Source organism: Nicotiana tabacum, chromosome 18, assembly GCF_000715075.1.
Source record: "Nicotiana tabacum cultivar K326 chromosome 18, ASM71507v2, whole genome shotgun sequence".
NCBI classification, from domain to species: Eukaryota; Viridiplantae; Streptophyta; class Magnoliopsida; order Solanales; family Solanaceae; genus Nicotiana; species Nicotiana tabacum.
In genome coordinates this window covers 88,960,302-88,972,623 of record NC_134097.1, presented here as the reverse complement: position 1 = coordinate 88,972,623, position 12,322 = coordinate 88,960,302, and positions in this window count along the sequence as shown.

The window sequence follows — 12,322 nt, the reverse complement described above, 5'->3', positions numbered from 1 at the left end:
GGGTACATCTTGATCACATCACTTGAAATAATGTGAATACTTTGTTTGGTTAGAGAATGAGTGGGCTGACAATGTAGTGCAGTGTGGTAGAAATAGTGCCGTCAGTCTCTTCATTTCCAGTTGTGTCCAAATGACTTTTTACTGCTATGAGGAACCCACAAGAGTATCAGGTCCTTGTGTTGGTTCCTAGCTCCTGAAGCTGTAGCAGTTCACCTTTAGCTGGAATCCATTAAGTTTGCATCAATCCAAGTAGGTCAGGTTCCCTATCTGGTTCTTAATAGTAAGTTTGTTAGATCATCAAAACATAAGGCAAGAGTATTTAAGATCTATCAATTTTTTCCTTTTTGATAATGACAAACTTAAACAATTATGAGTAGGAATTAGGGCAGTAAAAACCATTTTCAAAGAGTTCCCCCTGAGACTATGCATTATCTTACATGGTCAGAGTAATAGAGCATAAGAACCAGTTCCCCAATGTGTTTCCCCCTTTTGGCATCATTAAGAAGAACAATACCACAAAGAAGTTCAGTGAAGCTAACTCATGCCACATATGTGCACACAATCATGATAGAGAATAGAACATAGAGAGAATGTACTAGACATAATAAAAAAGGATTCATATTAATAATGATTTAATATGCCTCTGCCTTTTGAAAAAGGAAGAGGCAATATTGGACTTGTTCACAGGAGCAGTAGTAGTACATCCCAACCATAAAAAACAAACACAAAAAACATCCACCAAACATCAACAAAGAAACAAGAAAAAAAGAAACATATCCAGAAAGCTGGTCACTAAAGGGGTTCTTAGGGGGCACTAGGAGGAAAAAGGCTTGGAAGCTGCAGCAAGTGTCTGGAGAACAAGGTCTATTTGGGCGTTTCCCTAATTTTGCTCGTTGAGCAGTTCAGCCTTCAGGTTCTCAACTTGCGATTAGCATTTTCTTGTGTCAAATGAACCACTTCATCATTCGACATGGGAACCGCTCGAGCTTGCTGACCTTCCAGGATAACATCCTGGTCTTCAATCGATGAATTTCCTCAGCTGCACTGTTCTGGGCATTGATAAGGTGAGACATAGTTGATGTACTTCCTACCCTCCCCCATACTTTTTAATACACTCACACTCTTCCAAGGTTGTCTGTGAAAATGTCTGCTTTTGGGTCCCCACTTTACCTGTTCCCAGTGGAACCTTAAAGAACTTGAACACCGGAGTGAGCAAGAATCCATAGGGAAGCCCATGATTACCGTCCTTGAAATTGGCAACCTTCTACATGTGTTCAATCATTATGGCAGGCAGACTCACAGGGTTGAAACCGTCCAGTTGCTCCATTAGGAATAAGTCAGATTTTGAAGTCACAGATCTCCTTTCTGCTCGAGGCAACATGACTTTGTTAACCAACTTAAACAGTAGCTGGTAGACAGGAAATAGTGCTTTCTTATGGATCTGGTCCCCTTTCTGATTAGCATTGTCTTTCACCACTGCATTTCTGAAGTTATACTAACAAACATCTCGTACATTCGACACCCCAACTGTAGGAACTTTCAAGATCTCTCCAAGCAATTTCACATCAAAGACGATGTCTACTCCATTGACCAAAGCATAGATATTGTCAGTATCAACTGGAAAAAGATTGGCGAAGAAACTCTGTACCTCATCCTCATACCTTTTAGGTGCATCAATGTAAAATAGATGCGCCCATTGTTGAAACTCTACCATCTCCAGAATTTGGCATATTTTGGCCATCTCAGAGATTGTTGGGTCAAACGTACGACCCAGTAAAACTTTTTGATGCCTCAGGCGCTCAGAGCCAAGGCAGACTTCACTTCTCATTTTCTTCCCAGAACTAGGTTCTTCACCAGTTTCAGACTTGCATTTCCTAAGCTTTCTTCACTGACTTTGTTTTTTCCCTTGGACTTGACTAGTGCATCCTCATCACTCACTACCTCCTTCATCTTGGACTTAGATGTTGACCATTTCTCCATTGAAATAGGCTCAGCCTTTTTCGAGGACCTCCTAACAAGGGAAACAGGTTCCTTAGGAGTTACTTCTTCCACCTCGACTACAGGGATAGCCTCATCACTTACAAGTACACTATCCTTCACCAACTTTCTTTTTTTATTCTTATTACTTTTCTTGCTCTTTTGGAGTGCAGAGTCGTAGGCCACTTGACTTGAAGCCTGATAGTAGTTTGCTTGATTTCAGACTCAGGGGTGGAGACAATCCTTCGCTTACTTATGAATGCCTCAAGGGCCATGTTGTCCAGGTCTTCTTCATCATTAGATCGCATTTTAGGTGCTTGAATTTCCAGGGGCATAGCATCAAATGCAGGAAAAACACTATCCTGGGGATGAGAGTCCTGACCTGGGTCCTTCGGAGAGGGATCAGGTTCCTCATGTGATGCCCAGTAGTGTCTGCTACTGCATCCCCTTCAACAACCATAATGGCCCCTTCTTCCCCCACATTGTGTGACTCATTTTTCTAGGAAGTGATTTCATGTAATATCCCATCAGCGGATACTACAAACACAGTTATGGCATCCTTCTCTTCTTCAACTGGTACTTCCACAACCATTGAATCAGTGGCAACGATGGCAGAACCTTTTGTGAACTCAATATTTTGACCTTGTTCTCCACTTAGGGTTTGACTGGTAGGAACAACAGACGACGGGGAGAATGGAACAACAATTTCAAGGGTTTTTGAGTTGGGAAGAGATTTGGAGACTGGGGAAGATATGACTGCAGCAATAGTAGTGATAGAGGGTGACGAAGGCTCAGTGAAAATGAGAGGTTCCATAGATGGGTCAGAGGTAGTTACAGCTGAGGCAGAGAGATCGGGAGTTTTCTCAGCCATTGGAGAAAGAAGTGTGACGATCCTTCCTTTTTGGGTGAATCAAGAGTAGGCTTTATGGTTAAGAAGAGAGGAAGAGAGGGTTTTTAAAAGGAGAGGATAATTATAAAGGGATGGGAATAAGCACCGGTTCTGAAACGGCGATTGGGCATAGAGAATTGCGATGTTTCAGAGGGAGATAGAACGTTTTGAATTAAAGGGACGTGACAGCAGGATCTGAAAAGTTGATGACATGGTAGTTGTATTTTGTACCCTTTTTAAGACGTGTATTAAAAAGATGCACAGAACTACTAACCTTTAGTACAAGAACCTGGTTCTTGATTTTTTTGAAAAGAATCAATCCTCTTTTATCAGTAATGCACTGCATCTATCGCTTTTATGCTCATCATGCGTGTTTACCTGCAACGGTATTGAAGTGAGTTAGACAGGGCCAGAAAACTCGTTGAGCCAATTATTTCTTTAGGATACGAGCCAGCCAAAGAGGAATCAGGTTCTTCATTTGGCCTCTACAGTCCCAGCTTTACTCTATTTCTTTCAAATTATTCCCTACTTAGTGCTTTGGTGAAAATGTCTGCAATTTGATCTTATGTGCTGCAGAACTTCATGCATATCAACCCTTTCTCCACATTATCTTTCAGAAAATGATGCCTCACATCAATATATTTTGTCCTTTTATGTTGAACTGGATTCTTGGCCATGTTGAGTTGACTAGTGTTGTCACATAGAAGGGTCACACTCTCAGTGAGTACCCCAAAATCCTCCAGTTGCTGCTTGATCCATAGAAGCTGAGCACAACAGGATGCTGCAACTATATACTCAACTTCATCTGTTGAAAGAGCCACTGAATTTTGTTTTCTTGTACCCCAAGAAATAAGACATGATCCTAGGAAGTGAGCCATTCCAGAAGTGCTTTTTCTATCCATAAGATAACCTGCATAGTCTGCATCAGCATACCCAATCAGATTAAAACTGTCACCTGATGGATAATATAGCACCAGGTCTTGCGTTCCTTTGAGATATCTCAGTATTCTTTTGGTAGCCTTCAAGTGAGATTCCTTGGAATTTGATTGAAACCTCGCACACAGCCCCACGCTTAAGATAATATAAGGTCGACTGGCAGTGAGATAGAGGAGAGACTCAATGATTCCTCTATACAGTGTTTGATTCACAGGAGATCTAGTTTCATCCATGTCCAGTCGAGTGGCAGTTGCAATGGGAGTGTTTATCACCTTTGATGCTTCCATGTCAAACCTCTTTAAGAGTTCTCTGATGGATTTTTGCTGACAAATGGAAGTACCCTCTGGGGACTATTTTACTTGAAGACCCAGGAAGAAGTTTAATGTTTAATTCCCCCATCATGCTCATTTCAAATTCGCTACCCATAAGTTTTGCAAATTCTTCACACAAAGAGTCAGTTGTTGCTCCAAAAATGATATCATCAACATAAATCTGAACAATGAGCAGGTTCCTTCCTCGTTTCTTTAAGAAAAGAGTATTGTCAATTTTCCCTCTCTCAAAACCATTTTCTAAGTGGAATTTTGACAATCTTTCATACCAAGCTCGAGGAGCCTGCTTTAGCTCGTACAGAGCTTTGTCCAGTTTGAACACATATTCAGGGTGCTCATGACATTCAAACCCTAGGGGTTGTTTCACATAGACTTCTACCTTAAGTAATCCATTCAAAAATGCACTTTTGACATCCATTTGGAACAAGGTGAATTACATATGAGATGCAAAAGCGATTAGAATTCTGATAGCTTCCATGCGAGCCAATGGAGCAAATGTTTCATCATAGTCAATCCCTTTTCGCTGATTGTAGCCTTGGACCACTAGCTTGGCCTTGTTCCTTGTGGTAATTCCATGTTCATCGAGCTTGTTTCTAAATACCCACCTGGTTCCTATAATGGTTCTTTCTAGGGGTCTGGGTACCAGGTGCCACACACTATTTCTCTTAAACTGATGCAGCTCGTCTTGCATGGATGTAATCCAATTTGCATCTTTCATGGATTCTTTGATATTTTTGGGTTCTATCTATGAGAGAAAGGCTGAGAAGGCAAGTGAATTTCTGCTTCTTGACCTAGTTTGAACTCCGAAATCTAGAGGTGTGATTATATTGTCTATAAGGTGAGATCTTTGATGTCTCCAGTTGGACGTCTGAGGTTCATTCTGAGAGGAGAAAGGTATGTTTGGCTAATTTTCCTCTATCCTTCTCTCAAGTGCTAGTGGAGTTCCCTGAACTGCATCAACCACTCTTTCTTCAGCTTCAGTGGTCATAATTGAAGTGCTTGGTTCTGTTAATGATGAGGCAACATTGTCTTCATTGACTCCTTCACTTGACTCATCATATCTGCTTTTCCGTTTGTCATGTTAATGACTTCACCAGGAACAAGTAAGGGCTCTCCATCTTGGTCTTCCTCGACACTTTTCTCAAATGATGGATGAGATTTATCAAAAATAACATGGACACTTTCCTCAACACACTGAGTCCGCTTGTTATATATCTTGTATGCCTTGCTTTGAGAAGAGTAACCAATAAATATTCCTTCGTCACTTTTGGCATTAACTTACCAAGCTGATACTTTCCATTGTTGAGAACATAGCATTTGCATCCAAATGTTCTTAGGTGAGTCGGCTTGGGTTTTCTTCCTTTCAACAACTCATACAGTGTCTTGTTCAGAAGTGATCTAATTATGCACCTATTCACCAAGTAGCAGGCAATGTTGACAGCTTCAGCCCAGAAGTTCTTTGCAAGTCCACTTTCAATCAGCATTGTTCCTACCATTTCTTCCAGAGTTTTGTTCTTCCTTTCTACTACTCCATTTTGCTGGGGAGTTCTGGGAGATGAGAAGTTGTGAGTGATGCCATTTTCATTGCAGAATTCATCAAATTTAACATTGTCAAAATCTATCCCATGATCTGATCTAATGCATACAACTCTAGACTCCATCTTCACCTGGATTTTCCTCATAAATTCCACAAATACTTCAACAGTTTCATCTTTTGTTCTGAGAAACAGAGTCCATGTGAATCTGGAATAGTCATCCACGATTACGAAAATGTATCTCTTTCCTCCTCTACTTTGCACCCTCACAGGTCCACACAAATCCATATGCAGGAGCTCAAGCGGCTTTGAGGTGCTCACATCTCTTTTTGACTTAAAGGAGGACTTCACATGTTTTCCTCTAGCACATGCATCACAGACTTTTTGAATCTTGAATTGTGACATAGGCAGACAATGGATCAGGTCCTTCTGAATTAGTTTGTTCAGAAGGGAAAAGCTTGTAAGGCCCAGTCTTATGTGCCATAGTTCAGCATCATAGTCAACTGCCTTCAGACAACTCAGATCACCGCTCTGTAAAGATTCGAAATCAGCAACATAGATGTTCTTGTATCTTTTGGCCACCAGTACTATTTCACCGGTCACAAAGTCAGTGACTATACATATTTTGGACAAGAATTCCACCTTGTTTCCTTTATCACAAATTTGAGAAACACTCAGGAGGTTGTACTTAAGCCCATTGACGTAGTACACATTTTCAATAGAATGAGTGAGTGACTTCCCAACTTTTCTAACTCCAAGAATGTACCTCTTTTTGCCATTGCCAAAGGATACACTCCCTCCTTGCAGGGCTTTTAGTGAAAGAAAGTATGTGGTGTTCCTAGTTATGTGTTTCGAATATCCACTATATATGAACCATTGTTGACCGCTTCCTTTACACTGTTCCCTGCACAAGAGATTAGGAGTTAGTTTTAGGAACCCAAACAAGTTTGCGTCCCTTGTAGTAAGCAAGAGGATGAATAAGAGCACTCTTAGTTCATAAAGGTAATGTGCATTTTTTGTGAGTGGAACCTGGTCCCTCTTTTGTTGTCACGATTTTAGCAGCCACTTTGTCTTTCTGTACTAATTGATTCTTGGCCTGGACACCTTTCTTGAAGCGCTAGTGTTCCCACATTAGGTACGAGGCCAGTTATCAGATATAATGACGCTCTTACTATGAGGGTTGTGAGGAGTTTTCTCCCTTTGGAACCCTGCTCCCTGCCTTTTTTCACTATCATTAGTGAGCAAGGCAATGGTCGCTTCTGAGGACCAGGTCCACTTTAGAGACCTTTCAAGATCATTCATTACTTTTTCTAGATTGGCTTGGAGGAGCTCGTTTTTCTTAATTTCAGCACACATTCTACATCTCAAAGCTTTCACCTCATCTGTAAGCCTAAGGTATTCCTCACTAGTTATCTCCTTTTCTCTTTCAGAACTTTCAGGTTTTGACTTAGTCCATGATTTTACTATTGTTTCTCTTTGGTTTGCAATTTCTGCCAACAGATCACTCTTTTCTTTTCTAAGAATTTTAATGGTTTTCTTCTGATCAGTAACTGCAATCACTAAGTCTTCTCTAGTATGTTCAGATACTTCTAGTTCTAAGATCAAGGAATCCCTAATCTCTACAAGACTACAAAAGGCAATAATTAAAACATCAGCTAAACACATGAGTTTTTTTGGAGAATATTATTTCAGATTTCTCTTAACATCCCTGAAGTTTACCTCTTTGTTTCCATTGTCTTCATCATCATCTGATTGAGCCATCAAAACAACTGTTGAGTCATATCCAATCTCCTCGCCTTCAACTGTCATCATGGAACTATCACTAGTATTAAGTTTATCTTGTTTTACTTGTGTAGTTCCCTCATGAGCTACTTGCATAGCCTCCCATATTTCCTTTGCAGTGTCACAGGTAGAAATTATGTTGTACTCTTTAGGTCCTAATCCATATACTAGAATTTTCTTGGCACAAAAATTCTTCTCCACCACTTTCTTATCTGCTTCAGTATATTCTTTGCTGGTTTTTTCCATTGAAAATGGAAATTCATCTAGTACCTTGATTGGAACATAAGGGCCATCGCAAATGATATCTCATAGCTCATAATCCTCAACCATGATGAAATCGTGCATTCTAGCTTTCCACCACCAATAGCATTTTCTGTCAAACTTGGGGGTCTGTATATGGATTAACCTTCTTCAAAATTTAGTGGAGCCGCCATGAGGATCCTTCCTAGGTGTTAGCCTGATAGGAGGAACCTGCTCTGATACCAATTGTTAGTTTGTATGAGTCCACCAAATCGCAGAGTACCTGGTCCTCTACAAGATTCTGCCGAGAGTACTTAATAACGTAGTAAGTAAATGAGGCAGAGGATTTTTACGTGGAAAAATCCCACACAAGGGGATCAAAAAACCACGACCTATACCTGTAGGCTTTTAACTTCACTAACTTGTAATCTTACCTATTACAAGCCACTTTACAATAATTCTTATTGCAAAGGATTTACTCAACTAACTTGTGGTACCTTTACCACAAGCCACTTTATGACTATCCTAGTTACAAAGGCTTTTTCTAACTTGTGATGCTATCACCACAAGCCACTTTGTAATTCTACAATTACAAAGACTTTTCCTTATGACTAAATCTAGTCACAACATAAACTCAACGAGTTTACGGATTTACAAAAGGATTCCTAATCAGAATGCTTCTAGGTAAGAGGTTTAGGAGATACAGTAAGTACAATAACAAGGCTACAACTCAACTAGGACAACGACAATCTATCTTTCAGGAACTGGTTCGTAGTGGTGTTCAACCTTGTTTTTTAAGCTTGTGAGGATGATTTCTCTATTTTTGCAAGAGGCTTGAATGAGAAAAAGAACCCTTCCATTGATGTTTTTGTATAAAGCTCATTGGGTACATCTTGATCACATCACTTGAAATGATGTGAGTACTTTGTTTGGTTAGAGAATGAGTGGGCTGACAGTGTAGTGCAGTGCGGCAGAAACAGTGTCGTTAGTCACTTCATTTCCAGCTATGTCCAAATGACGTTGTACTGCTATGAGGAACCCACAAGAGCATCAAGTCCTTATGTTGGTTCCTAGCTCCTTAAGCTGCCGCTGTTCACCTTTAGCTGGAATCCGTTAAAGTTTGCATCAATCCAAGTAGGTCAGGTTCCCTATCTGGTTCTTAACAGTAAATTTGTTAGATCATCAAAACATAAGGCAATAGTATTTAAGATCTATCAAGTACCCATTTCTGGATTCTGATGGGCCATCTATTTTTGAAGAACTCCATGAATTAAATCTCATTGAGCTTCCGAAGATGAAGCGACCAAATGAAGCTGGAAAACAAATGACCCAAATTATTGCAAATACTATCGACTTATGAGCTACCCTCTGGAGAAGTGTTTTGTCTTCAAGGACAAAGTCATGGACTTGCTCGCAAAAAAAAGATCGTGCTTGAAGATGAGAAAGCAATCGCAAACCAAGTCTCTATCACCTTTGGCTCATTTAGTTTGGATGAATTATGCGGTATTAAAGAAAGTAAAGGTGAAGAATTACTGGAGAACGACAAAGCCGAAGTCAATCAACCTGAGGATGATGAAGGTTGGACATTTGTGACTCGTCGTAGGCACTACAAAAGGAGCCCACGAAAACGATCAATGGAACAACCAAAAAGGAAAATAATGGTGAAAAGACTGAGGAAATGGAATCCAGTTAAGCACGTAAATAAAGCAAAAGTGGAGGTGCACCACCTTCAAAAGCCATGACGTCCAGTGACCTTGGAGGATTTTTTGACATGTTGGTTCCGTATGAAGATTTCCCGTGATGGTATTGAAGCCTCTTGTTGCAATGCTGATAAAGGGGAAGAAAAGAGTGACGACCTACCGTTAGCACCATCTTCAAAAAATCTCATCGAGTCTATTCCTTAAGAAGCTAATGCGTGCGAGGAAAAGGTTACGTTCACAAACGACGATCTTCTACTAGGTGACGCTCTTCATAATCGCCTATTATACCTTGTTGGCTATATGTGCGATGAAAGAATAAATTGAATTTTGGTTGATGGGGGATCCTCAATGAACAATTTGCCAATTCGCACTATGAAAGAACTTTGTATTCCCATGAGTGAACTCTCAAAAAGTCATGTGATAATCCAAGGATTCGACCAAGGGGCCAAAGAGCCATAGGCGCGATCAAGCTGGAAATCACTATTGAAGATATGTAATCAAGTGCATGGCTACATGTGATCGATGCAAAGACTTCATACAATGTCTTACTTGGAAGGCCTTGGATACATGAGAACAAAGTGGTTCCATCTACCTACCATTAATGTTTGAAATACTATGAGAGTGAAGTCGAGAAGAAGATTGTTGTTGATGATGAGCCATTCACCGAGGCTGAGTCACACTTCGTCGATGCAAAGTTCTACTTGAAGAACCGCATTGTGAAAGGGCTAAAAGTCGATGATGTCATAAAAAGCAAAAATGACAAGCCCACAACTAAAAGAGTCGAAGTGACTACTAGTAGAGTCAAAGCTGTTATTGAAGGGGTACAACCCAACGCGAATAAATCTTACAGCGGGAACATTGCGTCTTATGGCAAGAAAGCAAGTCATACGCTCCAATATATCCCTAAAAGGAAGAAATATGAAAGTGAATCATCTAATCTCCAAACTAACATGCTAAAGGAGTTAACTCTTCCGGTAAAACGAATCGATGCAGTAAAGTTGTCCTCAAAGCCGCTTGCAGGGTTTGTGGTCCAAAGTCATTTGCAAAATGTGGCACTCCTTACAAAGCGAACACATGAAGGTTTTGATCCTAACGCTTATAAGCTATTTGCAAAAGCTGGATACAATCCTAATGAGCCGTCAAAGTTAGGAAAACTACCATCAGAAGCTGCAACGAGACAACCACGTGAAGGTTTGGGATACAATCAACTGTCACCAGTGCGCATCTCCATAAGAAGGGCGAGTAGCAATTATATCACTATATAAGATGAATCTGTTGCTTCTAACAAGCCTTATATCTTTGATCAACTTGGAAAATCACCTGTGAGGACCTCCATGTTTGAAAGATTGGGTCCATTAAAGAAGGGGAACAAGTTCCAAAGAAATTTTTCAAAGTATAAGAACACTCTCTTCGCCCAAAATCTAGAAGATCTCTAAGGATTTCCAAAGTTTGGTTCCTTCTAGAATGAGGCGAAAAACAAAACTTGTGGTTTCATGTAAAGAAGTACTGAAGGTAAAGTCATATACTGTGGTCTACACTAAGGAACGTGACGAAGATGAAGAAAGTGTGGATTCTTCGTATCATGTTACTATACAAGGCGAGAATAGTGTTCCATCTTCAATGGAGGATAATGTAGAATTGGAAGATGTTTTGCCATGTTATCACATATCCTTCAACGATAGGGACCCTCAAGAAGATGAATATGCAAAAGATACTCCACCTGAACTTGAAGGAGTGAAGACGACAGTTGATGCCTTAAAAGAAGTTAACCTTGGCACCGATGAAGAACCGAGACCCACCTACCTAAGTGCTTTACTAGAAGTTGATGAAGAGAGCACTTATATTGAGTTACTCAAGGAGTTCAGGGACGTCTTCTCTTGGAGTTACAAAGAGATGCCTAGCTTGAACCCGAAAGTAGCAATCCATCACCTTGCAGTCAAAAATGGTGCTCGCCCTGTTAAACAAGCTCAAAGGCGTTTTAGGCCGGACTTGGTTCCTTTGATTGAAATCGAAGTTAACAAACTCATCGAAGCTGGTTTTATTCGTGAAGTTAAATACCCAACATGGGTTTCAAGTATTTTCCCTATAATGAAGAAAAATAGCCAGATTTGAGTGTGCGTTGACTTTAGGGATCTTAACAATGCATGTCCGAAAGATGAGTTCCCGCTTCCCATTCTAGAACTTATGATCGATGCTACTACTGGGTATGAGGCAATGTCATTTATGGACGGTTTGTCAGGCTATAATTAAATTCGCATGGCGCCAAAAGATAAAAAGCTTACTGCATTCCGTACCCCAAGGTTATTTATTGCTACAACGTAATGCCTTTTGACTTGAAGAACGCTGGCGCTACTTACCAAAGATCTATGCAAAATATCTTTGATGACCTTCTCCACAATAATGTCTAATGCTATGTTGATGACTTGGTGGTAAAATCAAGAAAGAAAAGCGAACACTTGAAAGACTTGAGAATGGTGTTTGAGTTGCTCCGGAGATACCAACTTAGGATGAATCCATTAAAATGCACCTTTGGAGTTACTTCCGAAAAGTTCCTTGGTTTCATTGTTCGACATCGAGGGATTGAAATTGATCAAGCCAAAGTAGATGCAATCTTGAAAATGCCTGAGCCTCGGGATATTCTCGAATTAAAAAGCCTGCAAGGAAAGTTAGCGTACCTTAGAAAATTCATCTCGAACCTAGCTGGGAGGTGTCAACCATTCAGTCGCCTTATGAAGAAAGGTGTCCCTTTAAAATGGGACCAAGCGTGCAGTAATGCCTTTGAGAGCATTAAATCCTACTTGATGAAACCTCTAGTTTTAGCAGCCCCTATACCTGGAAAGCCATTAATACTATACATTGCGGCACAAGAAAGTCTGTTGGAGCACTGTTGGCCCAAGAAAATAGTGAAGAGAAAGAAAACTCTCTTTGCTACTT